This window comes from Ambystoma mexicanum, chromosome 3p (genome assembly GCF_040938575.1).
Source record: "Ambystoma mexicanum isolate Mex_15411 chromosome 3p, UKY_AmexF1_1, whole genome shotgun sequence".
NCBI lineage: Eukaryota > Metazoa > Chordata > Amphibia > Caudata > Ambystomatidae > Ambystoma > Ambystoma mexicanum.
Window position 1 is genome coordinate 1,043,086,846 of NC_090925.1, and position 25,553 is coordinate 1,043,112,398.

The 25,553-nt window shown below is 47.0% G+C and overlaps 1 protein-coding gene across 3 annotated transcripts in view; it reads left to right on the plus strand.

Moving 5' to 3' along the window:
• The window catches only part of CDK5RAP1 (CDK5 regulatory subunit associated protein 1), a 741,070-nt gene that overhangs the window by 54,224 nt on the left and 661,293 nt on the right, over positions 1–25,553 (plus strand). The window lies entirely within an intron of this gene.

The window sequence follows — 25,553 nt, forward strand, 5'->3', positions numbered from 1 at the left end:
TTTGCAATCATTGAATTGTTCCTCCACAGAGGACAAAGTCTTGCTCGCGTATGAGATTACTTTGTTGATCTTGTTGTGCATTTGGTATAATACCTCTGTTAAGTATCTGAGAACCCTTTCAAATGGAGTGTGTCCTTCCACATATTCCTTATGTTTGGTATATTTCCAATATCCAGCTTGCTGCCTCAGAAAGATATTTCAGCAGAGGGTCTGTGCGTCGATGTCTGGCCGAGTCGATGTCCCTCAGAGGACTCCGTCTTGACAGGTATATGCAGGTATTTGTAGCACGTGCAGCGCCCGTTGGCCTCGGTTCCATTTTTCCGCATTTCACAGCATCGGATGCGTAACGCCTAGTTCCTGACAGGAATACTTTTGAATCTTCTTCGAGTTTACTTAGAAAATTCAACATCATCACTTCGAGTTTCGATGCGAAATGGCTTCATCTTTGGCGTCAACCACCCCTCGATCCGGCTTCAAGAAGTGCCGTGACTGCTGTGCAAAGATGTCTGACTCGCACCGGATCTGCCTGTGGTGTTTGGGGTCAAATAATCCGTGTTCAGAGTGCGAGGACTGCCTGTCGATGACAAAGACTTGATAGAGCATAGATTGAAGTTGGCGACAGGTAAGCCTCAAAAATCCCCCTCTACTCCATCTAAACAAAAGACATCAACTTCATCATCAAAAGAGGTCTAAACGTTCCCATTCGAGAAGTGGTTCGCACCACTCCTCGACTTCGAGGCATGGAAAAAAGAGGCGCCATAGGTCGCCATCCACCTGGTCATCCAGTTCACCTGAACGGGTCGTTTGTCCTTCCAAATCTAGTACACCGGCATAGTGGGAGGAGTTTAGACTGTGTATGCTAAAGGTTTTCAAGAACGCAGCCTTGCCCCCCTTGATGACACCTAGAGGCGATGCTCCAGTCGAAAGACCTCAGAAGCACAAGAGCCGCGTGTATTCGGACCCAGCTGCCGACTCTCCTCGAGAGCGATCTCATCCCTCGAGTCGAGAAAGAGTCTCCTCAAAGACTAAAAAACCGACATCATCGATATCGAAGGAAACCTCTATTAAAGGACCGAAAAGTGCGTCATTGGTGCTGATACTGATGGAGAAGCCATTGTTGCCTCTTGTCGACCTCCTCTGCGCCACATGGGTCAATCCCTTTGACACAATTGGTGAAGCCTTCAACGCTATCGTCGAAACCATCGATGCATTTGTCGAGGCCATCAACGTCCACAATTCTGACGTTTTTGGCTCCTGTGATGACTACCATAATGCCTACTTCAATTGAAAGACCTTATACACCTCTGCCACGAGCAGACTACTTTAAATCCCTCTCTTCAATGTATGAAGATGCACAGTAATCATCTGAGCTAGAAAGACCCTTTGGTTTGCAATATGGGACACCATCAGTGCCTGAGGAACTTATATCAGAGGAGGCTCATATGAAGAATATACAAGAATGTCTTCATGAAGCTAGTGGTACTGATAATCCTCCTGAGATTGATTTTGGAAAGACAGACCCTGGGGACCATGCAGAGGTAACATACAGTCAGCTAAGGACAAGGGTCATGGAATATATGGAATGGTCGAGACCCACGCCTGTTTTTGAACAGGACGATCTCACAGATATATTAGACAAGGGGCCACAGGAGGACCCAATTGTCCCTTTCCGTCAGGCTTTGCAAAGGAGATTGGCTTCGAATTGGGAAATACCAGAGGTGATTCCAGCAGCAAATAAAAAAAAACTAACAGCCAAATACACAGCCTCTAGTTCTGACCCTTTTTACCTCTCCAAGCACCCTACACCAGAAAGTCTGGTAGTGCAAGCAGCCACTTCTTCAGGTAGACATAATGCCTATCCTGTGATACCGCAGGATAGAGATGATAAACGTTATGACGCCATGGCCAAGAAGGTATTCTCAGCCGGCAGTATGCCTTTAAGATCTGCCAATGTTACGTGCACGCTAGCGAGTTTTACACATACCCTTTGGCAGTGCGTTTCTATGGCGGCTGACCATATCCCTGAGGGGGAGGAACGAGACGGTTTCTTTACCATTGTCAAGGATGGGAAAGACGCTATGTGCGGATCCCTCCAAACTGGTCTCAACTCTGTTGACAGTATCGGCAGAGCCATGGCAGCTAGTACAGTGATTCACAGATTTGCTTGGCAGCAAAGTCGGGATTTGCCCCAGACATACAATCCAGGCTTATCAACATGCCCTTTGACGGCATGCATTTATTTGGAAATAAAGCTGATGAGAGTTTGGAGAAATTACAAACTTCCAAGGCGGCGGCGAAGACCCCCGGAGCCGCAATAAGACAAACTCCAAACCGCCCTGCAGGTATGTCCTGGATGGGTATGTCCTTTTGCTATTATTTACACATTTCAGAACGGGCAGAAGATAGCCAGCTCAAAGAGAACATACAAGATTCCCCTGTGGTGGACGGGGGAGAGGTACTAAGACCGCAACAGCAGCGGCTCCCTTACCTTCAGCCACTGCGTCAGCCGCTCCAAAATCTCTCTGAGGTCTTCGTACATAAGACTGCAGTAGGAGGCAGGTTGTCACAGCATCTGACAGAAAGCGAGGCTATTATTTCAGATGCTTGGTCATTGGAAACAGTTGCCCAAGGTTACTGCCTACCTTCCTGCAAAAACCTGTCATCCACCGGGGAACAACTCCTTGAAGATTCCAGATCCGCTCCTTATGCAGGAGATATTAACTCTGCTAGAGAAAGGTGCTATAGAACCAGTACCTGTAGCGGAGAGGAACAAGGGGTGGTACTCCCCATATTTTCTAATTCCAAAGAAGGACGGAGGAGAGACCCATCTTGGACTTAAGAGACTTGAACAAGTTCCTCAGGAAGGACACGTTGAAGCTGGTAACCCTTCACAGATCCTTCAGGCCCTCCAACCTCAGGATTGGATGGTATCATTGGACCTCTAGGATGCTTACTTTCATGTGCCGATCCATCACAAGCACAGACAGTACCTGAGGTTCGCTGTTGGCGGTTCTCATTATCAGTTTTGTGTCCTGCCATTTGGGCTGACCTATGCCCCGAGGGTTTTCACCAAGCTAATGGCAGTTTTGGCAGCGAATCTGAGGATGCGGGGGGGGGATTCATGTCTGCCAGTTTCCCCGGAACAGGCGCTGGAACATCTCAGCTGTACCTGTCACTCCCTCCACACACTGGGCTTCTCCCTCAACTTCAAGAAGTCCCCCATGATACCATCACAAAGACTCCAATTCATCAGAGCAGTCCTAGATGCAACCCTGGGAAAAGCCTCGCCACTAGAGGTGAGGGCTCAAGACGTTCTGCAGAGGGTGACCAAATTACAGAATGCCCAACATCTACCGGCCTTCGATTTTCTGAGACTGCTCGGTCTCATGGCATCCTGCGTTTTTCTGGTTCCAGAGGCTCGTCTGAGAATGAGATCTCTCCAATGGGCTCTCAGGACCCAGTGGTCACAATTCTCAGGGAAGATGTCAGATCGCCTACAAATCCCAGACAGAGTCTCACTGGATCTTCAGTGGTGAGCCTGTCGGGAGAACATCATGAAAGGAGAACCGTTTTGGCAACCATGGCCGCAGATAACAGTAGTGATGAACAACTCACTCACGAGGTGCGGAGCACATACCAAAGATTTGACCATTAGCGGTTGTTGGTCTTCTCGGAGTCCATACTACATATCAACCTTTTAGAGCTGAAGACAATCAGACTAGTGTTGAAGGCCTTTCTGCCCTCTGTACGGGGAAGAAATGTCCTGATAATGACAGACAACACAGTGGCCATGTACTACCTCAACAAGAGAGGAGGTGTAGGGTCACTACCACAGTGCAGAGAGGCAATGCAAGAGGCAATCTCTCTATCGGCAGTTCACCTAGCTGGAGAGAAGAATACGACGGCGGACGCTCTGAGCAGGCGGAGCACAGTCTCCCACGAGTCGGAACTAGCTCAGGAAGTCCTTCAGGAGATCGTCACCCTTTGGGAAACCCCTCAAGTGGATCTGTTCACGACCAGTGTCAACAGGAAGTTCGAACTGTACTGCTCAAGGGAATTTCCCCCGAGAGGAGCTCTAGGAGATGCCTTTGTGGTGGACTGGGGGTTTCCACTGCTATACGCGTTTCCTCCAATCCCTGTCATTCCTCGCATAACCAGGAAGTTGAGAAGGTTCAGGAAATCCATGATCCTAGTTCCCTCCGATTCGTCTTCCACAAAGAGAGGATCTTCTCTCGCGAGAGGAGGGTCGGGTTCTCCATCCGGATATCAGGACTCTCAGCCTTAACGCATGGTTTCTGAGAAGCTGAGATACAAGGATTGGGACCTGTCGGACGGCGTAATGGAGATTTTGGTTTTGGACAGAAGGCCAGCAACCAAATCTTCATACCGCTGCTGCTGGAATAAGTTCTGCAGTTGGTGTAGAGATAACAATGTTGACCCTTTCTCATGTAATACACTGATGGTGTTCTCCTTTCTATTATATCCGGCAAATCTGGGGCTCCAGATTGGTACCATCAAGGGATATCTGGCAGCGCTTTCTATTTTTAAGCGCACTTCAGAGTAAATCTCCTACTTTAAGATTCCTTTGGTAGTACAATTTTTAAAGGGACTAACTACCCTTCAATCCCGTTTCAAGTCCCACTATGAGATCTCAATTTGGTGTTAAACTACTTGCTGGGAGCTCCTTTCGAGCCTCTACATTCTTGTCCATTAAGACTTCTAACTCTAAAAACTGTCTTCTTAGTGACAATTACATTAGCCCGAAGGGTGAGTGAGCTACAGGCTTTATCATGCAGGCCTTCTCATACTGTCTTTCATAAAGACAGAGTGGTCCTAAAAGTGAAGCCTACTTTTCTCCCCAAAACTGTTTCTGAGTTTCATATTACTCAGAAGATAACATTACCATCTTTTGATCCTCCACCACATCCGGGGAAGGAGGAAGAAAGACTTGACGGGCTTGACCCTAGACGTGCACTGAGCTTTTACATCTCAAGATTGGAAAAATTGCAGCAGAATGACCAGTTATTCGTGGGCTATTCAGGTCACAAATTGGGACTGGCCATCACCAAGCAAACTATCTCCAGATGGATTATACTAACTATATCGGAATGTTACAAACTGGCATGTAAAGACCCTCCAGAACATTTAACAGCTAATTCGACCAAGGGTGTTGCAACTTCATCTGTGTTGCACAGGGGAGTTCCGATAAAGCATATATGCGCAGCTGCCACATTGTCGTCTGTGCACACCTTTACTAAAGACTACAGATGAGACTCCTCCACAGGCCAAGATTCTGCTTTTGGAAAAGCAGTTTTGCACATAACCACACCCATTTCTACTCCTTCCTCCAAATTATGTAAACTGCTTTGTGAGTGTATCAAAGATAAGGAATATGTTGGCGGACACAATCCATTTGAAGAACAAGTTACCCACTGTAACGTTCTTTCGACTGGATGTTCCTCCCACCTATTCCTTATAGCCCCTCCCAACTTACCCTGCAGTAGAACTTCCCTTGCAGTTGCAGTCTACTCTCTCTCAAGGGGAGTAACCGTCAAACACAAAATAAAGCTTCACTTGTCAAAACAGAACTGAGGCCAACGGGCACTGCGTGTGCTACATATACCTATGGTGAAGTCGAGACAGAGGCCTCCGGTGGACATCCTCAACTTGACCAGGCATCAACGCACAGCGCCCTCTGCTGATAGTATTTTCCAAGGCAGCAAGCTGGATAGTGGAAATATACCAAAAATAAAGGATACGTGGGAGGAACATCCAGTTGAAAGAACGTTACCGTGGGTAAGTAACTTGTTCGTCTCCAAGAAGAACTCCTTGTTCTTTATGGTGTAAGCCAAACAAGGGGCCTGGGAAAGGCTTCTCTTTAGTTGTTTTACTGCCTTATATTGTTCTGGACCCCACTCCCACTTGACCCCAGCCTTTAATAAATGGACCAAGGGTCGAGGAACCTCTGCATAGTCTTCAATTACCTTTCTGCTATAATTAGTGACTCCAAGAAGGGTTCTTACTTCTCACAGAGTAGTAGGGTCTTTCAATTTCAATAATGCTTCCACCTTTTTCGCCTGTGGCCTGAGACCTTCAGGGGAGATTTTGTGCCTTAAGAAGTTCATGCGGGTCTTACACCAATGTACCTTCTGAAAGGACAGTTTTGCTCCAGCTTTCAGCAACTGGGTCAGAAAATAGCATATATTCCGCTATATGTTACAGTTGAGCTCTTCACATCATCTACATAGGCCAGGTTTATCGGGCATTTGTTAAATTTGTTGCCAGAGTTTATGTATCCAAAGAGGGTTCGAGTCCACGTTTATTGCTACTCCCCCGAAGGTAAAGGCAAGCTTGTACTGGTCTTGCCTACTTGGTCAGGTCAATAGCGGTGTACACCTTTGACCCTTGAATTTGGGCCAGTCCCTGATCGATGTAGGGAAGGGGCGATCTTGACATGTAGACCCACTTAACTGCTTTAGGTCTGCGCAAAGTCGCCATTGGGTTTGAGATTCCCTAGTACCAGGTTGTTAAAGGTACTGTGGATTAGATGAATTATCCCACAGGATTCTACATTTTTAATAATCTCCATAGACGCGAGAGGTAACCGGTATTGCTTCACAAATACTGGAGCACTCTCAGGGTACGTGGGTATGGTGGTTGAATGTATCTCTGTGCGTCCACAATCATATGAATCCACTGCAAAGATATCCTGAAAATCCAGAAACACCTGTTTCAGCATTTGTTTTTGCTCCTCTGTCTCACAGGCATCAGCAAGATTGATGTGTTCTTCGACCATCTGCTTATAGCCTGGAAAGACCTCTGGCTTGGCAATTTCGGCGCTATCCTCCCTTTGGGTGGAGCGATCTCTTGTTATGGTTTTGACCTAGACGTGAGGTTACAAGGATGGGAGGTAGTGACTGTTGACTCAGAATACCACCTCATGCTTCATGATGTCACAGGTCACCTCTTCCACACCATAAGGGCAGGAAGAGTAGACCAAGGAATTCCCCACTTGCCTGGTGAAAATCGTTTCTGGAGGTCTATATGGAAGCAGTCATTTGGGATTGGTCCAATGATCTTATTACCTTAATAAATCGGTTAGGCATCAACCGCCATTCCAATAAAGGTGTCTGCGCCCAAAGTGATACTTCGAGGTTCGCTGTTATCCACCAATATTCAAATGGTGTTTTGTTCTAGGTCAACTATGGCTGTCAGATGTAAATACAAACCTTGCTGTTGGATATGATAATTCAAATGTGTATAGGCGTCCTTGTTTTTGAGGTTCTGCCTCGCTTTTTAGGGGAATTGTAAATTGTCGCACCTGTCCTGGGATGGTAACCTCTTCTCTCACTTGAACTTCAACCACATACGGCAGCAATTGAGCTGACCGGCTTGCCTTGTCAGTGTTGTCAAAGCCCGTGGGGTTACCGCCGAGTCAGGACCAGACTTTGTCATTAATTAGGTCCAAATGAATTGCGAATCGATTGTGAATGTCACTGCTTATGTAAAAGGCAGAGGAGACATCTTTCACAACCCAACAATTATGTTCTATCCTTTTGTCGCCAATGGACATTTTGAGCATACACCAGGAGATGTTTGGAATTTGGAGTTTCCAGGCCCATTTCCAACTTAGTAACACAAGAAGGGCCGAGTCGCGCACTCCAGTTCCTGGCCAATGTATTACCTGAAAAAAAGTTACTGGGTTAAATCCCAAAGTGTCCAGTTCATTCACAGGGTTAAATCCCAATTGCTGCCCAATTATTCACAGGGTTGATTCCCTTCTTGCTCTGCTGTTCTCCTCCTAGCACTTTCTTGTCGCCAACACTCATCAGGGAGGCTGAGTTGCCTTCTGTTCAGGTGAATCCAATATAATTGCTGTTGCAGTATCTAGGAATTGTGGTAGCTGTAGTCAAACTATTTTAACAATTCAGGTGACCAGGAAAAGACTCCCCTCCAAAAACACACATCTTACCCTTAACAGGGGGAACGGGAAAACAATAATTATGGCTCTCCAATGTAGGGCATTTTGAGTGTCCTATCGACGTTTTTATGGGTGCCTTGGTTGCACCAGTAAGAGGTCCAATATAAATAGCCCCGCCCGCGGCTTCCTTTCAGATTTCACCCGTTTCCAAACTGTTAGGATCCCCTTGTGTCCTTTCTTGTGTTTTTTGCTCTTTGTATTTCTACGCAGTTCACTGCTACAGTGTGTTCTGGTCCATCATGTCATCTGTGGGCCCGAAGAAGTTGTTGTTCCGGCCTTGTGAGACCTGCGGCCTCAAGAATGTCTACAAAGGGGACGGTCATGCAGACTGTCTATACTGCCTGTACCCCAATCATTCAGTGGAGAACTGTGAGATTTGCCTGGGGTTCTCACAGAAGACGCTTAAAGACCGTAACTGGCGGCTCATTTTCTGGTTGAACGAGGGGGCCTATCCGGGCTCGGAGGTTGGTTCGACCCAGGGGACAAGTCTGCTACTTCTCTGGCAAAGAGGTCTCCGTCGCGCCAGAGGGTGCAGTCGGCGGATCCACCACCTAAAAAACAGCATACCGGGTCGGGCCCGGCTTCAGATTTTGGTAAAGGCAGGGAGTTGGCGGGGAAGAGGCCCGTGAAATCGGGCTCAGGGCCTGGAGGTCCCGCTCCAGACACGGCCGAACCTCGGGCTGAGAAGTCAAAAACTTCTCATGACCGGCCGGAGAGGCCTGCGGTCCATCGCGCAGGCCCCATATCTTCGTACAAAGACAAATCGCAGTGTCATTCGGCCTGCGCGTCGACAAAGAAGTTCTCTCCGAAAGACCGGTCTCATTGGCCGTCGAGCAAGGTGTCTTCCAGACGCCATTCCAGCTCAGTGTCCAAGAGGCCATCTTTACCGACAAAACCCAGGCCGTCAGATGAGGCCTTGGTCCGACAAAACTGATATCGTCGACTGTGGTGCCCCCGTCGACAACCATTTTGCTGCCGACGATCCCTTAGTCGTCCCTGTCCTCGTCGGCACCGGCTGGGCCCGTGCTACATCTACAATGTCAACGACTGGCTCGTCGACAGCTGTTTCGGTGGGAGTAGCACGCTTTCTGGTGGGATGCCGTCTCAGTCAGGTACTGGCTTTGCCCCGTTGCTTCCTTTGGAGATTCTCCAGCAAGATCCCTCATCCTACGACTTTGCGTCGAATCCGTAGGAGGACACTCATCCGTTCCTGGACCCCTCAGCGTTGGGCCTGATGCCTGTGGTTGCATCCACGTCTGGGGGCTGTTCCGCGTCAGTATCAGTTGGTCAACCCTCACTCCCTGCTCTCCATGGAGGTGCTGAATTCGCTGCAGTCGCTCCTTGGACAGTTGGATGCCCGGCTCCCGGTGCCTCACGCCCTGGTGGGACCCTTAGGGCAGGAATCACAGGCAGTTCCCAAGCAGAAGGTTCAACCACAGAGGTTGCCCCCGGTTCGGTTGCCAATTCCATCGCATAGGGGTTGCATCCCTCCTCAGAGGGAGCCAGAAAAAGGGGAGCTGTTGGAGTCTTACCCTGATCACTTTCGATGGTTTGATCGTCGCCCAGGCCAGCGGATACCTGGGATACAGACCCAGAGGTTGACCCCCCCGAGCAGCCTGGCGCTGCCCTCTCCGCTGGGCGATGTGGGTCCATGCCATGATGGCCAAGGCGTGCCAGGAGTTTGGCCTTGCCCCGGAAGAGGAACGAAAATACTTTTGTTTGATCATATGGGGAAGAGGCGAAAGGCAGTCTTCTCTTTCCCCATCTTGGACCACTCTGGCTCGAAGGCCTGCGCACAATGCGCCACCCTTTCACGGAGCCTGCGATCAAGGGCCGCTTAGAGAAATATGTCAAGGTACCTAAGTCCACGCCGAAGTGGCTTACGTTCCAACCTACTGCAGAGTCAGTAGTGTCGGCGGCTGCCAGTCGGAAAGTGAATAGTGTTTCAGCTTTGCAACCATACTCCCCTAAGTGTGCCCCAGACAATGAATGCCGAAAACTTGATGCTTTTGGCAAGAAAGTGCTGACGGTGAAGGCGGCCAATTCGTTGGCCATCATGGCATACTACGACAGAGAAATGTGGCACAAGATGGCGCCGCTGCTTGACCATCTACCTGAGCAGCAGCGTAAGGAGGCAGTGCTGCTGGTTCTTGAAGGGGAGGAAGCCTCCAATCATAGCATTTAAATGGCGGTGGACCTGGCCGAATCCAGCTTTAAGCAGATAAACAATGACGTTGTCCTTCGGCAGCAGGATTGGTTGCGATGTACTGATTTCCGACGTGCTGTACAGCATAAAGTGGAGGGCATGCCTTGCGAGGGGGAGCAGCTGTTTGGGGAAAAGATTGATGAGGCTCTCCAGAATATGAAGCAGGATTCGGATACGGCAAGGTCTCTGGCGACGCTGCAGGGGAGGTGTTCATTTGTCCTTTTCGCTCCTTTCGGGGAGCCTCAGGGAATGCCAGGTTTGCGGGATCTCGTGACAGGGGCTACGGTCGCTCCAGCTATTCCTCCCAGGGGTTTCATCGATCATACCAGTCGGCTCAGCGGTCCAAGGACTATCAGGGACAGCGGTAGAAGGGTTCCTCATCCTCGGATGCCAGAGGCCGGCAGTCCAATCCTCAACAATGACTGCCACAAGGGCAGTCGGCTGGGGGGGACGAGTGGCGCATTATTGCAACAAGTGGCATTTGATTACGACGGACCGATGGGTGCTGAATGTAGTCCTATATGGCCACTTGTTGGAATTCTGCTGTCCCCCGCTCCCTATTCCACTGGTGAAGGTGTCGCGGCCGCATCTACAGATCCTGCAGCAGGAGATCCATCTGATGCTGCAGAAAGGGGCTATTAAAAAGGTCCCAAAGTTGGAAAAAGATCAAGGGACCTACTCCTGTTGTTTCATCATCAAAAAACCAAAGGAAAATGGCGCCCCATCCTGGACCTGCGGCCCGTCAACAAATCTGTCAAACACCAAAAGTTCAGGATGCTAACGTTGCAGGACGTTATTCGAGCAGTGCAGCCAGAGGAGCTTCTGGCATCGTTGGATCTAGAAGATGCCTATTTCCACATCCCGATGCACCCCAAGCATTGTGGGTTTCTGCGGTTTGTAGTTGGAGATGAGCATTTCCAGTTTTGGGTTCTCCCATTTGTCCTGAAGTTGATTCCCAGGACGATCACAAAGTGCCTGGCTCCGGTGGCGGCTTACCTACTCAGAGAAGGACACCATGTTTACCCGTACCTGGACGACTGGTTGGTGAGGGGGAAGTGAGGGGGACGACACATCAGCAGGCGTCAGAGTCTCTCCATGTGGCCATGCCCCTGTTACAGCATCTGGGCTTTGCAGTCAACTTCGCCAAATCTTGTCTGACGCCATCCAGGGACTTGGTTTTTCTAGGGGTGCATTTCCCAGCTCAGTCTGGTATTTGGTGGAAAGGATAGGAAAACTGTTGTCCATGGCGGGGTCCTGGGTGCCGGGCTCATCAGTCACAGTCCGGGTTTACATGCCCTTTCTCGGCACCATGGCGTCTTGCATCCCACTCATCCCGAATTGTCGCTTTTACTGAGGCCAGTGTAGGAGTTTATCGCTTCACGATGGTCTCAGGTCCTTGGTTCCTGGTCCGACAAGATCCCCATCTCCCAGGCACTGGTAAACACCATAGTAGACACCATACAGTGGTGGACTTGTTCGGACAACTTGGTGAGAGGTATGCCCCTGGTGGAGCCGGAGTATCCGTATACGATAGTGCCGGAAGCTTCCCAAGTGTGTTTGGGGGCTCACTTCGACAAGTTTCAGGCCCAAGGCTTTGGTCTCGGGAAGAGGCGTCATTGCACATCAACGTGTTGGAGTTGAGGGCAGTGCACTGGGCACTAAAGTCTTTTCGGCCCCTCATTCAGGGATCAATGGTTCGAGTTCTGACAGACAACACCACAACTATGTTTTATCTCCGCAAACAGGGGGGTACACATTCCCAGCCTCTGTCCAGGGAGGCTCAGGCGGTTTGGCACCGGGCTGTGGAGCACAAGATTCAGCTGGTGGCTTACTATTTGCCGGGGGTACAGAACAAGCAGGTGGATGCTGTCAGCAGGGACTTGATTCAGGTGCATGAATGGCAGCTGCGGGTCGACCAGGTGGCGAGAATATTCCAGAAATGGGGGACTGCCTCACTGGACCTATTCACCAACCCAGAGACAGGCAGTGCACTCCCTTCGCCAGCAAGGTGGCTAATCCGGACTCGAGTGGGGACGCATTCTCCTTCCCGTGGAAGGGCCTGTTCGCATACGCCTTTCCTCTGTTTCCTCTGATCCGGAAACCGGTCCAGGTGGTGCGCAAGTTTCCATGCAGGGTGATCCTGGTGGCCCGGTTCTGGCACAGACAGACTAGGTCCTCAGATCTTCATCTAGCAATGGTCGACCCTCTTCATCTGGGGTCAGAGCCGGATCTTCTGTCACAGAACGAAGGACTGGTGTGGCATCACAACCCAGGCTCCCCCAGCCTTATAGCGTGGCTCCTGAACACGACAAATTTGTACACCTAAATATTCCACAGGACTGTCAGCGCATCTTGGCGGCGGCAAGAGCGCCAGCTACCAATGTGTCTTACAGCCGAAAGTGGAGGAGGTTCTGTGCCTAGTGCTCGCGGCTCAACTTGCAGCCCTTGAAGGTTTCTCCCCCACAACTTCTGCCTTATCTCCTGCTGTCAGCAAAGGAGGGGCTGGCGTTGTCTTCGATCAGGGTCCACTTGACGGCCATCTTCAGGTTCACGAGGCAGCACAACTCTTCTCCTCTGTTCAGCGACAGGTTGATTAAGAATTTCCTTAAAGGCCTTTTCGGGACGTTTCCCACGCAGAAGTTGTTTGCTCCGGTCTGGAGCCTCAACTTGGTTCTTTCGGCCCTCATGAAACCGTGTTTGAACCTATGTCCTTGACAGCAGTGAAGTTTCTCACGTTGAAGGTTGATTTTTTGGTGGCCATTATGTCAGCCAGGTGGGTTTCTGAATTTCAGGCTCTGGTAATCGACCCACTGTATCTGCGGTTCATGAGGGGCAAGGTTCTCTTGTCTACAAATCCTCACTTTGTTCCAAACATTCCGTCGGAATTTCATAAGCATGCTACGTTGGCCTTGCCCACCTTCTTTCCAGAGGGTTCCACTCCAGCAGAGAAAGCACTCCATTTCTTGGATGTCAAGAGGGCGCTGAAGTTCTATGTGGACACGACAAAGTCCTTCAGGACATCGAGACAGCTGTCGTGGCCTTCGGCCCATCCAACAAGGGGAAGCCGATTTCGAAGCAGGGCTTTTCCCTGTGGGTGTCTTCCATGATTTCTTTTTGTCACGATAAGGCCGGCAGGCCGTTGCAGTCGACGCCCAGGGCCCATTCTACAAGGTCCACAGCATCGTCGGCGGCGCTGTGGGCAGGCATTCCGCTCAATGACATTTGCCAAGCAGCAACATGGGCGGTGCCGCACACCTTCACGAGACACTACTGTCTGGGTCAACAGCATGCGGATGACGTACAGGTGAGGCGTATGGTCCTCCAGCTGCCTGTTCACCCTGTTGCTTACAGGGTTGTGTTTTATTGATGCTTTTGGTCTTGATCACTGCCAATGCTTTGTTGTATATTGTGCTTTGTGATTTCCTGCGACTGGGATATTGTTTGCCTGTCCTGCACCACCGACTACTCTTACTGCTATGTAGTCTATTCACAGCATGTGAATCCATGAAAGATCCAATGCTGGAGAAGGGAGTAGTTTCCTACCTGTGACTCCATTTCTCCAGCGTTGGTATCTTTCATGGATTCACATGCGTCCTCCGGCCTCCCCTTCAGGCAAATCTATACGTGAGGGTTTTCCTCCATTTTGGTGAGGTTAAAATCTGAAGTGAAGCCGCGGGGTGGGGCTATCTATACTGGACATCCTACTCGTGCAATCAAAGCACCCATAAAGACATTGATAGGACACTCAAAGTGTCAGAGTTTTCCATAGGAAAACGGCTATATTAAAGTTACTGAGGTTTCCCAGCCTGACGATGGCAAATATTCACAGCATGTGAATCCATGAAAGATACCAATGCTGGAGAAATTGAGTCACAGGTAAGACACTACTCCCTTACCCTTTGTTCTTTAGGTTATAGCTTTTCAGGTGTAGAAGATTCATTTTCAGGTTCAGAGGTTTCTAGGGGTTTTGTTCCGGCTGGAGAGGAAGCTTCTTCTAGGGCTCCGCATCTCCCTTCCACTCGTGCCCCTTATTCTGGAACCTGTGTCAGAGTTTTCTTTCCGCCTGAAAGCGGGGAGAGAGAGGAGGATTATTCTGGAAATTAGGGTTTGACTCACCTTTTCTATGTTGTAACTAAGCTTCAAATATTCTTGTAACCATTGCGCCCAGCTACCTAAGGGTTTGGTGCGCATTATCAAATAAACAAACAAACAAAAAAAAACAACGGTGTCAGGAAAGAAGCTTAAGTTGTGGGGTAGAGTATTTCTTCCCTCCTGTGGGAAGTTTGGAGGGACGTTTTCAGGGAAGTTTCCCGGGGCGTTACCTACGTAGTTGGGCACCCCTTTCTGCGCTTGGGTAGTGTAGACATACCCCAGGATGGTTCTGTTACCCATGTATCTCGGACTGATGTAGGTGGCAAGAGGGAGTGTAAGTCTGGTATCCTGCCTGGCTATCACCCGATTGGGTTGGATCCAAGGGTCTCCCCTGTCTCTCGTTCTGCTGATTGGTGCGAGGAGTATTTCTGGGCCCCCGTCTCCAAGTTCAATGGGGGGAATATTTTTCACCTCTGCTACCTTTTCAGCGGCAGTTATGTTTGATGGTTTGGGGGTTTTAGAGTTGTTTTGGTTTTTGGAGGGCTTTTGGACTTCATAAATCTGGGTGGCCTGTTCTATCACCCAATCCAGGGTCCTACGCTCATGGAAATCCCTTACTAATTGGGTCATTATGTATTTTGGGAGTGCCCGAAAATAGATGTTGATGAACTCCCGGCTATTGGTGTTTACCTGCCTAGAAGTCTGTGCAAATGCTCGTTTCAGCTCCTGCACAAACTCTCTAGGCACTTGGTCTTCCCCACACCGCAGGTTGTATGCCGCCTTGCGGGCCTCCTGGGCATTTCTATGAATGGGAAGTGTTTTAGAATGGATGCCTTGTAGATGGACCATTTTTGGTGATCTTGGTCCTCTAGCCCTGCAGAGAAGATGGAGTATTCAGGGGAGAATGTTCACTTAGCAAATTCCATACAATTCTAATTATTTTTAAATACCAATTGATGTCATCATTTGGTCCTAAAGCTCCAGATGCTCCCATACTGAATATTTGGCGTTCTTATGGTAGGAAGTCATAAAGCTCTTTATGGCCTTTATTTGCCGAATTGGACCTTTCCCTCTTCTGTTTGGCAGACTTTCTTTTCCACTGCACCTGAGATCGCCCACCCTCAGAACTGCTGCCCACCCTCAGAACTGCTGCTATTGGTGGTCCATTCCCTGTCCTCTAGGTGCCCCCTACCTCTATGACACTGGGAGAACCTCCCAGAATGACTGAGTCTGCCCTTCTCTTTTGTGGTGCTGTGGGCTCGTTGGGTCATTTCCCTTGAACTCCCCTTTTCGCACAGGAGAGTACTCGTCGTCCTCATGCCTCCTTCCGGGGATGGTGGGGAATAGCCCCCACCTCCCTGAATGTGTGGAGGTTTTTGAGATGCTCTTTTGAGGCCTAAACTTTGGTTCTTCTCTTTCTGTAAAGTGGACCAGGTGGTCTCTTTGTAACTTCATTTTCTGCCAGTCCAACTCCCTGATCTTTTCATCGTAGGAGCTCTCCTGGTCAGAATTACATGCCAGGGTATTTTTTAATTCCCAGAGATCACTGGTCCAGCCACCTTCCCTTCTAATTGGTAACCCTGAACCCTCATTGATGTCGGATAGTGACTGGCCTTCTGGACCAGTTGGACTAGCCCTGGTTATTATATGATATGGTATTTAAAGCGCACATATACAAGTGTTTCAAGCAGCAAGGCAGCCGGTTGAGTTCAGCTGCCTCATGTTTCCCTGTTCTTGACAACTGGCAGGTATGAAGTCAGCTGCACTCTGTACATACGAGGTCCCCAGTAAGGAGGTCTTCACTCCGTAATGGGTGGGCGCTTTTCCATACCCTTACTGGTCAGGGTGCCTCAAAGCCTGTTTGTATTTGGCTATTTCACTTTCAAACCGCTCACATTTGTTTTTCTTAGTTCCTATCTCTTGGTGGTATGTAGAGACCTGAGTTATTAATTCTAACACCAGTTTTTGAGTGTCTTTTAGCACTTGACTTAGTGCCATTAATCGGTCTCTTAGTCCTTTGTTCTCTTCCCAATGGCACTCATTTTCCTTCTGTGAGGCTTGCATCATCTTCACATATTCAGAGTGTTTCTATTTCAGGAGACTAATCTCCCCTTGCACATTTTTGGCCTGTGTTGCCTGTTCTAGGTCAATCTCTGCTTGCCTCACACGTTCCATTAATTGTGCATTTTGTAACCTACTGTCTGTCAGTTCCTGAGAACAGGCTCTTTTTTTTCTCCACATCCATCCTTAACTCACACACTTCCTGGAACAGGGCGCTATTCTCTTGACCTAATTTGTTATTTTCTTCCCTCAACTGCTCTCTCTGTTGTTTCAAGGTGTTCAGATCTTGCTGCATATGATCGAACTCACCGTGAGAGTCAACCCCTTTGATAATTAAGTGGCCGGTTTCAGCTTTCAGTTGTTTTACCTGAGATTGAAATGTGAAAATGTCCTCTAAGCAGACTCTATTATGAACAACCTGTTAATTTAATTTGTGTTGACTTGCGCTCAGATTTTCAAAACATTCTTTATACCCCCCTTGTAGTGCATAAAATTGAGTCTGCGCTCTGCATTTTGTCGCTGCTGTGTTTCGAACTCATCTTTTAGCTGTTAAATAATATTTTTGGATTTTAACCCCACGTTTTGGCTCTGTTGCGCTATCGCTTCTAATTGTTTCAGCTCTTTCTGGGTTTGATTCAAAAGCTCAGCCTGGTTTTGCACAGAGGCACGCTATTCTGGTGTCTTTCTTCCATGATCAGCATATGGAAATACATGTATGCTTTGAGCGCAGTCATTTTAATTTCCTCATATTTGCTGGTTTGTGTCATGTTATAGTTTATCAGGGCCTGATGTAACAGCCCATTATCCTGCCACATGTCAACATTTGCAGAGGTATGCTCCTGCATAATTTTGTCTTGCCTCATTTCATGTTTGTGTTCTACCCATTCACCTTTAATAAACAATTTGGATATGAGGTGCTTCCTGGCCATATTGATTTCTACGGTGCTCATTCTGAAATGTGTTCTGCACCTGATATACTATCTATGCAAGGGAAAAAATCTCAATCCCATTACTGCCTAGTTTCTACTCACAATGACAACTCAAAATCAACACTGTTTTATCTAAGCACTGCCCTGGAACCCAGGGTACAGGTCTGAATGGCGCCTTCACAATGCAGCACAACTTCTTAGCCACTGCAATGCAATTATACCCAAATGAATAGGCAAAGGGAGTGGGAACACAATGAAACATCGTTTTGGGCTTTTTATTTAGGTAAAATGCAATGTTTTGGAATTCGGATTTGGGATGCACGAGAATAAATGGGGAATTTCATTTTGCACCACTCCTAAAATGAAAATGCAAGGCTTTGGGATTCTGGTTTGGACTGAAAGGGAAAGTTAGTTTTGCACACATTGTTTTCAAAGGGAATGCAAGGTGTTGGGATTTTTGTTTTGGGGACACTAGCACATTCAATTGAACAGCAGGGTTAACCAATTACATGAAAGACTAGAGTCATTTACAGTGCACTGGGATAATCCATTGTCAAATTCTAATTTTGACAAAAACATCACCCTGTGATAACTGACCCTATTTGAATTAATGGAATTCTATTTTTAGTTTTGCTAGGGGTATGCACACTTTCACCCACTCCCACTAATGGAGAGCACTCACCAATGCAAAGATAAGTGTTAAACATCAGATTCCAATACAATTCAATGTAACTGGATAGAGTGTTCTTCAATAGAGAATTCATTGAGTTAACATTTTAGTTCAATATGGACAGGGTCTACCCAGTTTTGCCCCCTCCTCTTCACCCACCAAGGGAAAGGTATTAAGGCAGGTAGCTCCCCGCACAATTGATAGCTTTGGGATATATCTACTTACAATGGGGATCTCTGTTGTTAGCTCAGGAGGCCTCTATCCACCAGCCAGGTATCTCCAGCCATAGGGCTCTCTCAGATAGGGCTCCCAGATTTCCAAGCAAAGTCCCTGGGTCTCCTTTACTCCCTCCTTCTAGATAGGCCTTGGTTTCGCTTTGTTGCCCTGGCAAGGTGGTACCCCTATGGATTAGGCAGCTCTCCTGGTGTCTCTCCCGAATGGTTTTCTTGTAAGTCCCCTCTTAGGTTGGAAATTGCTAAGATATGGTGCTGATGACACTCCATTATTATCACATGCTACTGATAGGCCAGCTCTCTCCCTCTCTCTCCCCCAATACGCCCACTGCCTGCTAACAGGACAATAGGGGTTGTGAATGATGGAGGCTGAGGGAAGAGAAAGATTCATCATCCCAAAATAACAAAGTGGGTTTAAGTTCTTCAGTGTCCTTAAAATCTAACAACATGGCAGCTACCCTAATTCTTCAGATAATTGCCGGCATATATATATATATATTAGTTCTATATTTTATGTCGAGTCGGAAAATACTAATCATATCTCGGCACACCCTTCCTTGGAGGAGCTACAGTTTTTATCGATTTACTCCTGAGCCGAAATAGTCACAAATCTGCCCATTCCTGATTCAAACCTTACTTCCACCAACTTTCTAACCCTGTGGAATTATGTGAAGGCCGGAATCCTAATTGTCTTCATAACTGAAGTTGTATCCATCACACAAAATTTGTTTTTACATGGTACCGACCAGCTTTTTACCCCCTTGAATATGAGACCAGGATGAGCTCACTGGGACGGATAATGCACTTTTTATTCATGAAAATGTGTTCAATGTTAGTCAATGGCAAGGCATCCCTTGTGTCCCTCATTATCACAATGGCCCCCACCAATTCTCAGGCTGTATTTCTCCATCATCACCTGACCCAAACATCTGCTTATCAGCAATCTGTTACATACAAAATGTTTGATCATCCAATAATGCCTCTGAATCCATTTCTTGAGGTTGAGGTAGCCCTGAAAAGATCATTTCTGTTGCCCACTAATGCACAGTTAATTGGGACGTGACCTTTACAGGATACTTCTGCTGGCTGTGTTATCTACAATCCCACAATTCAGATCTAATTCTCTGTATATTCTTTGTATTTATAAATGAAAACCAGGCCTGCTTCTCCTGGGAGTGCCAGCCAAAGGTCTTGAGTTAACATTTTCAAAGGCACAGACCTTTCAGCTCAGTGGGGAAAACACCAGCTGCATCTATACTTCAGAAAATACAGCTTTAAATCAACAAGATGTGCTTACATGTAGCATTTTATCATTATGTGTCACAACCATAACCCCTGGCCTGGGAACTCGGGCTCTCTGGCCCTCACCACAGTATTCCTGCAAGGCCCCAAGGGCCCAATCATGCCCCTCTCGGCTGTCCTGGACCCAGTCAGAATAAATCATCAAAGCAAAGACCTGCTGGGCTCCTGCGACCATTGGTCATTCCGCCGGCTCCGTGGCACACGTTATCACTTGATTTCATCACCGACCTACCCTCCTGTCAAGGCTATTACACTATCCTAGTGATCATGGACCTGTACTCCAAGATGGCCCATTTATTCCCGTTCAAAGGCCTACCAAACGCATCTGGTCTCGCTAGAACCTTCTCAAACAGGTGGTACGGCTGCATGGGTTCCCATCAGTCTTGATTCCGGATTGAGGTACCCAATTCGTGTCTAACTTGTGGAGGAAGTTTTGCTCGATGGCCCAAATGGACATCCGATTATACACTAGCCATCACCCCCAAACGGACGGTCAAACGGAGTGGACGAACCAAACACTCGAGCAATACTTGCGCTGCATGCTTCACCAAGTGGATGGGAGTTGGAAGGATCCATTGTGGATCGCTGAGTATGCCTATAACAATTCTCTACACAGCAGTACCACAGTATTCCTGCAAGGCCCCAAGGGCCCAATCATACCCCTCTCAGCTGGCGCCAGGCTCATATGGCATGTGGAATTTCCATTGGGGAATGGCCTAACATGGCTGCCTCCACAAGGATTGACGTGGAACTGCATCATGCAGTCTAGCATCCAGGGCGTGGTCTGCCCTGGAGGCGCTTGGGATACCTGCTGGGTATTTAAGCCACGCCCAAGCTGAGGCACGCGCTTTGCGTTCTGCTCTTGCAGCGTGACGTTCACCAAGACCTGCTCGCAGCATCCTTGGCCTGCCTCTTCAGGGAGAAGAACTACACCATTATTCCTCCTTTAGGCATTTGAAGGAGAAAGCAAGTGTGAGTATACCTTGCCTGTAGTGGCTCTACCGGGATTTTCATGGCATTATTGCAGCGTTTCCACTATGCTTGCAGCTTCTCAGAGCCTATAGCTTATATATGGTGATTTACTAGCCATATGATGGCAACATTGGGGCATCCATGGTTGCACATATTAAATATTTGGGAAAAACCTGTACATATCGGGCTATCCTGTAGCACGGTTACTAATTCATTAATTTATTTGGGAGTTTTGTAAAGCATCACCTTCTGAGCACTTAGACAGAAAAAGGAATCAAAAACAGTAGCAGGAGAGGGTAAATTAAAGTCCTACCTAAAGCAGGGAGAGATTAACTGATTTAGTATTTCTCACTGGGTATAGATATAGATGTCCTACTGTCGTTTGAAGTACTGTTTCACAGTAAAAGTCCTACCTTGGATTTAAAATATAATTCATGTAGAGATTACTGTCATGTCCTGATCCCTTATATGCATGTGTAAGTTATGCCACTGTGACAATGTTGAGTGCCTGAAATGTCTGCATGTGAATTGTGTTCCAGCTCAGGCAGTTGGTCAGAGCTAGCCTGGGTGGTGGGTGCCAATGGGTCCCTCTCTGGGTCTCTGCCCCTATCTTAGTCATCTATATGTAACACCAGGAATAAAGATATCTGTGTGAATATACTTGCTGCCTCCTGAAGTTCTTTCTTAAAACAATTACTTATAAGCATCACGTGACATACTTTGCAGTTGGTTCTCCATGTAGTACTGAGCATGCATCAGAATATCATCAAAGACACATGATAACCCAGAAGGATGCCATTTGCCTGCTTAGCACTGAGCAGCTTCTGTAAAGATGGCTGAATGGATATCTTTACGGGACACCTTTACATCTATGAAACAGTGTGTACCTTCAGCACACAGTTTGTGTTCTCACCCTTCAATGGTTTTGGGTATCCTTTCACAGCTTTCTTGATGCACTTGCGCATTCAGATTTACTTTTTGCCATTTTAACTTATCTAAAATCTATTTCATGCTTGCACCTTTTGGGCGACTAAAGACCTCTAAAAGGTGGGGCTAGTGAGGGAAATGAGTGCTTGCTACTGAACATCATTTCAGTGCCACCTGTGGGAACTCTGAGTTGGACTTAAGCACAGGCATGGGTTTAATATTGCAAAATGATCTATCATTTTTAAGCTGACTTTTCTAATGGGAAAACCCTAATTTGTGCAACGGTTTAAAAGATGCATGTCGTGTATTTGAATATAAAAGTGATTGCTTAACACAGCGCATGTGTGTATTGATTAACTAGAACTCCAAAGATAATGTGAAGTGGCACCAACAAACCAGGTTTTGGCTGTTTTGCATATCAAAAAGCATTTTGGGAAGATAAGAATGACAAAGAGCTTTATATCTGTCATGTGTCTGTGAGAGTTGTATGACTGAATTACTAAACACCTGAATCACGCTGTGATTGGTACAAGTTTATTTTTTTTAAATTTTCTTTTTGAACAAAAGTCACCCTAACAATAAAGCTTTTGCAAATATCAAACATGTATACACGTTTGGCAATCAAAGACTTTAGCTGTCAGAGTGGAATGACTGCTAACCGCTCGAAATTACTCGATCTGTGGTGGACCAGCCAGACTGGGATAAACAAAATTGGCTTTATATTTAAAAAATTACAACCAGTAAATTAAAAATAAACTGCAATAAAATGCTGCTCCTCTGGCATCCTGCCGCCCTAGGCCTGGGCCAAGTCGGCCTTGTTGTAAATATGTATATGTCTATACCCACACATCTCAAAATGTTTCTATGTACTGTACAGTCCAACCAACTCTACAGAGTTATCAAACATTTGAAATTACCTAAAACGCAAGCTGGCAAGACCCATACCCTAAACCACAAAGGTAATATTGTGGAGTGTTGGGTATTTTGAACAATTGCACAAACAGCAAAGGTGTAAACAGTATGTAATGCTAGGTAAGAATGTGTAGAGTCCACCTGCTTTGGGACTTTACATGACATGTCTCTTGGTATTAGGTAACCCACCTTTTAATATAGGCCTGTACTACACAAGTTGGTAGTGTGACTGAGCAGCCAGGCTTCTCTTAAAAGAGGTAATGTGAGCTGTAGAGCTGTACAATGAAATCAGTAAATACACGTATCCAAGTAAACACACACTTAAAGTTATAGTATACATGTTGATTTATATATGCACAATGAATTAGACAATATTTAAAATGCAGCAACTACTAATAACATTAATCCCAAAAGTTAGGATTCAATTGTAACAAGGCAATAAAGCAAGTGAGTAACTTTTCATATGTTATACAAATTCCAGCACATTGAGTGACTTCATTTGAGGTCAGTAGTAACACTTATTCGTGATCACCTTTGCAATATTGAGTTATAAAGAGGGAAAAGTTATAGATCAGAACATACTTTGTACTTTGAAAAACAGATTCTCCCAGAGGGATGTTGGCAGTCTTTTATCCCAGCAATTATAGCGTTCAACAATTAAAACCTGTAAGGGAACACGCACTTCCCAAACCAATAGGCTCAGAAGGGGGCCTTTAGGGAGCTAGGACAGCCAAAGTCAATGTGCTAATTCAAAGTTCTGATGCTCTCTTCTTAGAAAATGGTTTAGAAAAGCCAGTAGTTCAAATAGAAAATCACAGCAGCTCAAGAGGAGCCACCTTGTAGCACAAGCTGCAAGGACAGTGCAAGTGAGTTGAGGTCAACACTAAAGAGGGTAAAATCGCACTCCCCAAGGTAGGAAGCACCACAATTGACAAAAGGTAGATGTACCCCAAGCTCCACAGGACCTGTGAACTGAAGAATTTGTTCCAGCTAGATGCCTTCCTGTTGCAGTGTAGCAGACCCTTGTTCCTGGACCTTGGTCATGGTGATGAAAGGGAGGAAGTCTGGCTGGCTTCTGTGGCAGCATTCGCTAAATGGGCTCTGCAGCAATGGATTCTCCTTGATTCAGCGGCCTTTTGTGGTTTTGGCACCTTTTTCTCAGTGCCAAAGAAGAACGAACCGCTCCGTTTAGAGGTTACTTAATCCCTCAGTCCGGGACTCCGTTGAGGGGATTCTGGATGAAGATGCCCTGCTTCTGTTGGGTCCTCTGGATGCCCACGCAGTTTTGGCCGGATTCGCACTTCCGAAGACCATGCACTTGATGATCAGGGGTCCCTGTGCATTGGGATTCTGCAGCCTTGGAAAGTCACAGCAAGTCGGGGGTTGAGCCAAAATTAAGCTCGTCTTAAGGCTAGTTGGTACCACTAGCCCAAGGGAGGAAGTCGTCCCGTACAGGTCTTCTCAGTCAAAACGAAAATGGGGCCAGCACAGCTGCAGGGCTTCACCGGGCACTTCACAGTCCCGGAGGGTGCTGCTGCCGTCTCTTCCCGTCTTCGTCATCGGATGTTGTCCTCCAGTGGTCGACTCTGCCTCTAGTCCCAAAAATCTTGCCTTTTAAGCAAGTTCCCATTCATTCACAACCCTAGGCTGTCAATCACTAGCAGAGTGGCTGTCGTGCTGGACAGCCAGCTGGCCAATCAGAACTGGCTTCACTCTGGCACACCTAGAGTCAAAGGACAGGGGTGTTTCGGGACCCTCCCCCACTTCTTGCCTTTCCAGAGACATTGGAGCCTGGGCGGGCTTCAGGGCTGAAGCCCGCCAAAGGCAAAATGCACAAAGGACTCAAACCCAATTCAAACAAGAGAGTAAAACCCCAGAAGGAACTAACTGACAAGATATGGTAAAAAAAGAAGACAGAGGCCATTTTGAGAAAATGGTCACCCTTGGGTGCTGTACCGCAGCTGAGGAATCAGCCTGCAGATACATGGCACAAGGTAGTAAAAAAGAAAGCACCGTCACCAGCCATTCAAGATAGTGTAACAGAATGTTACATGAGAAGTGGGATAAAGAAGTTACTATGTACCCCCCCAGCACTCCACATAGGGTGGTGTGTGCTGGACCCACAAAAGAAGACGGGAGTCATATTACTATTCTTGGGAACAGTAGTTCACCCAAGAAAAATGTAATTAAAGATTAAGAGAAGTCGAAGGGACTTCGCAAACGGTGCTGTTTGCCACAATGCAAAAAGCAGATGCCTATGGAGTTTATCAGACTCCATTAAACAGTAAGAAACACAAAAAGCCTAGTCAGAAAAAACACATGAAAGAGTGAGAAAAAAGTCCCACTCACTCAGGAGTTAAAATTAAAAAGTTCTGAGTCCAGCAAAAGAGCTGGGGATCTCTAAAGGTTAAAAAAAAATTAGCACAGAAATTAAAATTCTCCCTAACATGTACCACTTAATTTGTTATGAAATGTGCCTGCTTTGTGCAGCTACGAGGAATGCTGTTGCTTCCGACACATGTATCAGGGTCCCCTTTTTCAATTAGTCCAATGAGCGAATGCACAGCCAAACATTCCAAGAACCTTCTCCAACTGTCTACTGGGTTGTTTATGCCTAGGCAGCATTTACAAATTTCACTTGTGATATTTCCATATTTTAATGACGTTCCACCCCAAGAAATTGGAGGTACATCGGCTGCAGCAGGTAACTTGCCTTATTTCCATTTTGGCCTCTGCTAATACCAGAGCTGTAACCATTATTCAACATTTTTATAAGATGTGCCTGTAACACTTGCATATATTTCATATGTAAACTTTACCATTTGACAAGACCGGATGTAGAAATTTAGTTATGTTGCATTAATATTAAATAACAGTATAGGTGCTACTCATAGAGTGACAGCAGGCAAAAGAGATACCAGATATTAGCATTGAAATAAAATGCAACATTCCAACCTTCTCTCAGTTGTGTCCAGTTGGCAGACAGCTTATGTTCTTATCACCCTAAAGGATTGTTTTCAGACTTAACCTAGGCAATTAGCCGTAACAATACCCTCTAGTACACTCAACTGTAGAACATACCGCCTTCTCCACATCTTGGCCAGCAGAGAGCTGAAAACACTCAACTAACATCAAACATTTATGTACGAGCGCAATAGAAATAAAATATCAATCACATAGAAGAGGCTTGAAAAACGTCCTTATAATGTTATGGAGACAAAATGGGGTTCAAAATGGGGTTGAAGGGGCGTAGTTTGGACAACAAGGA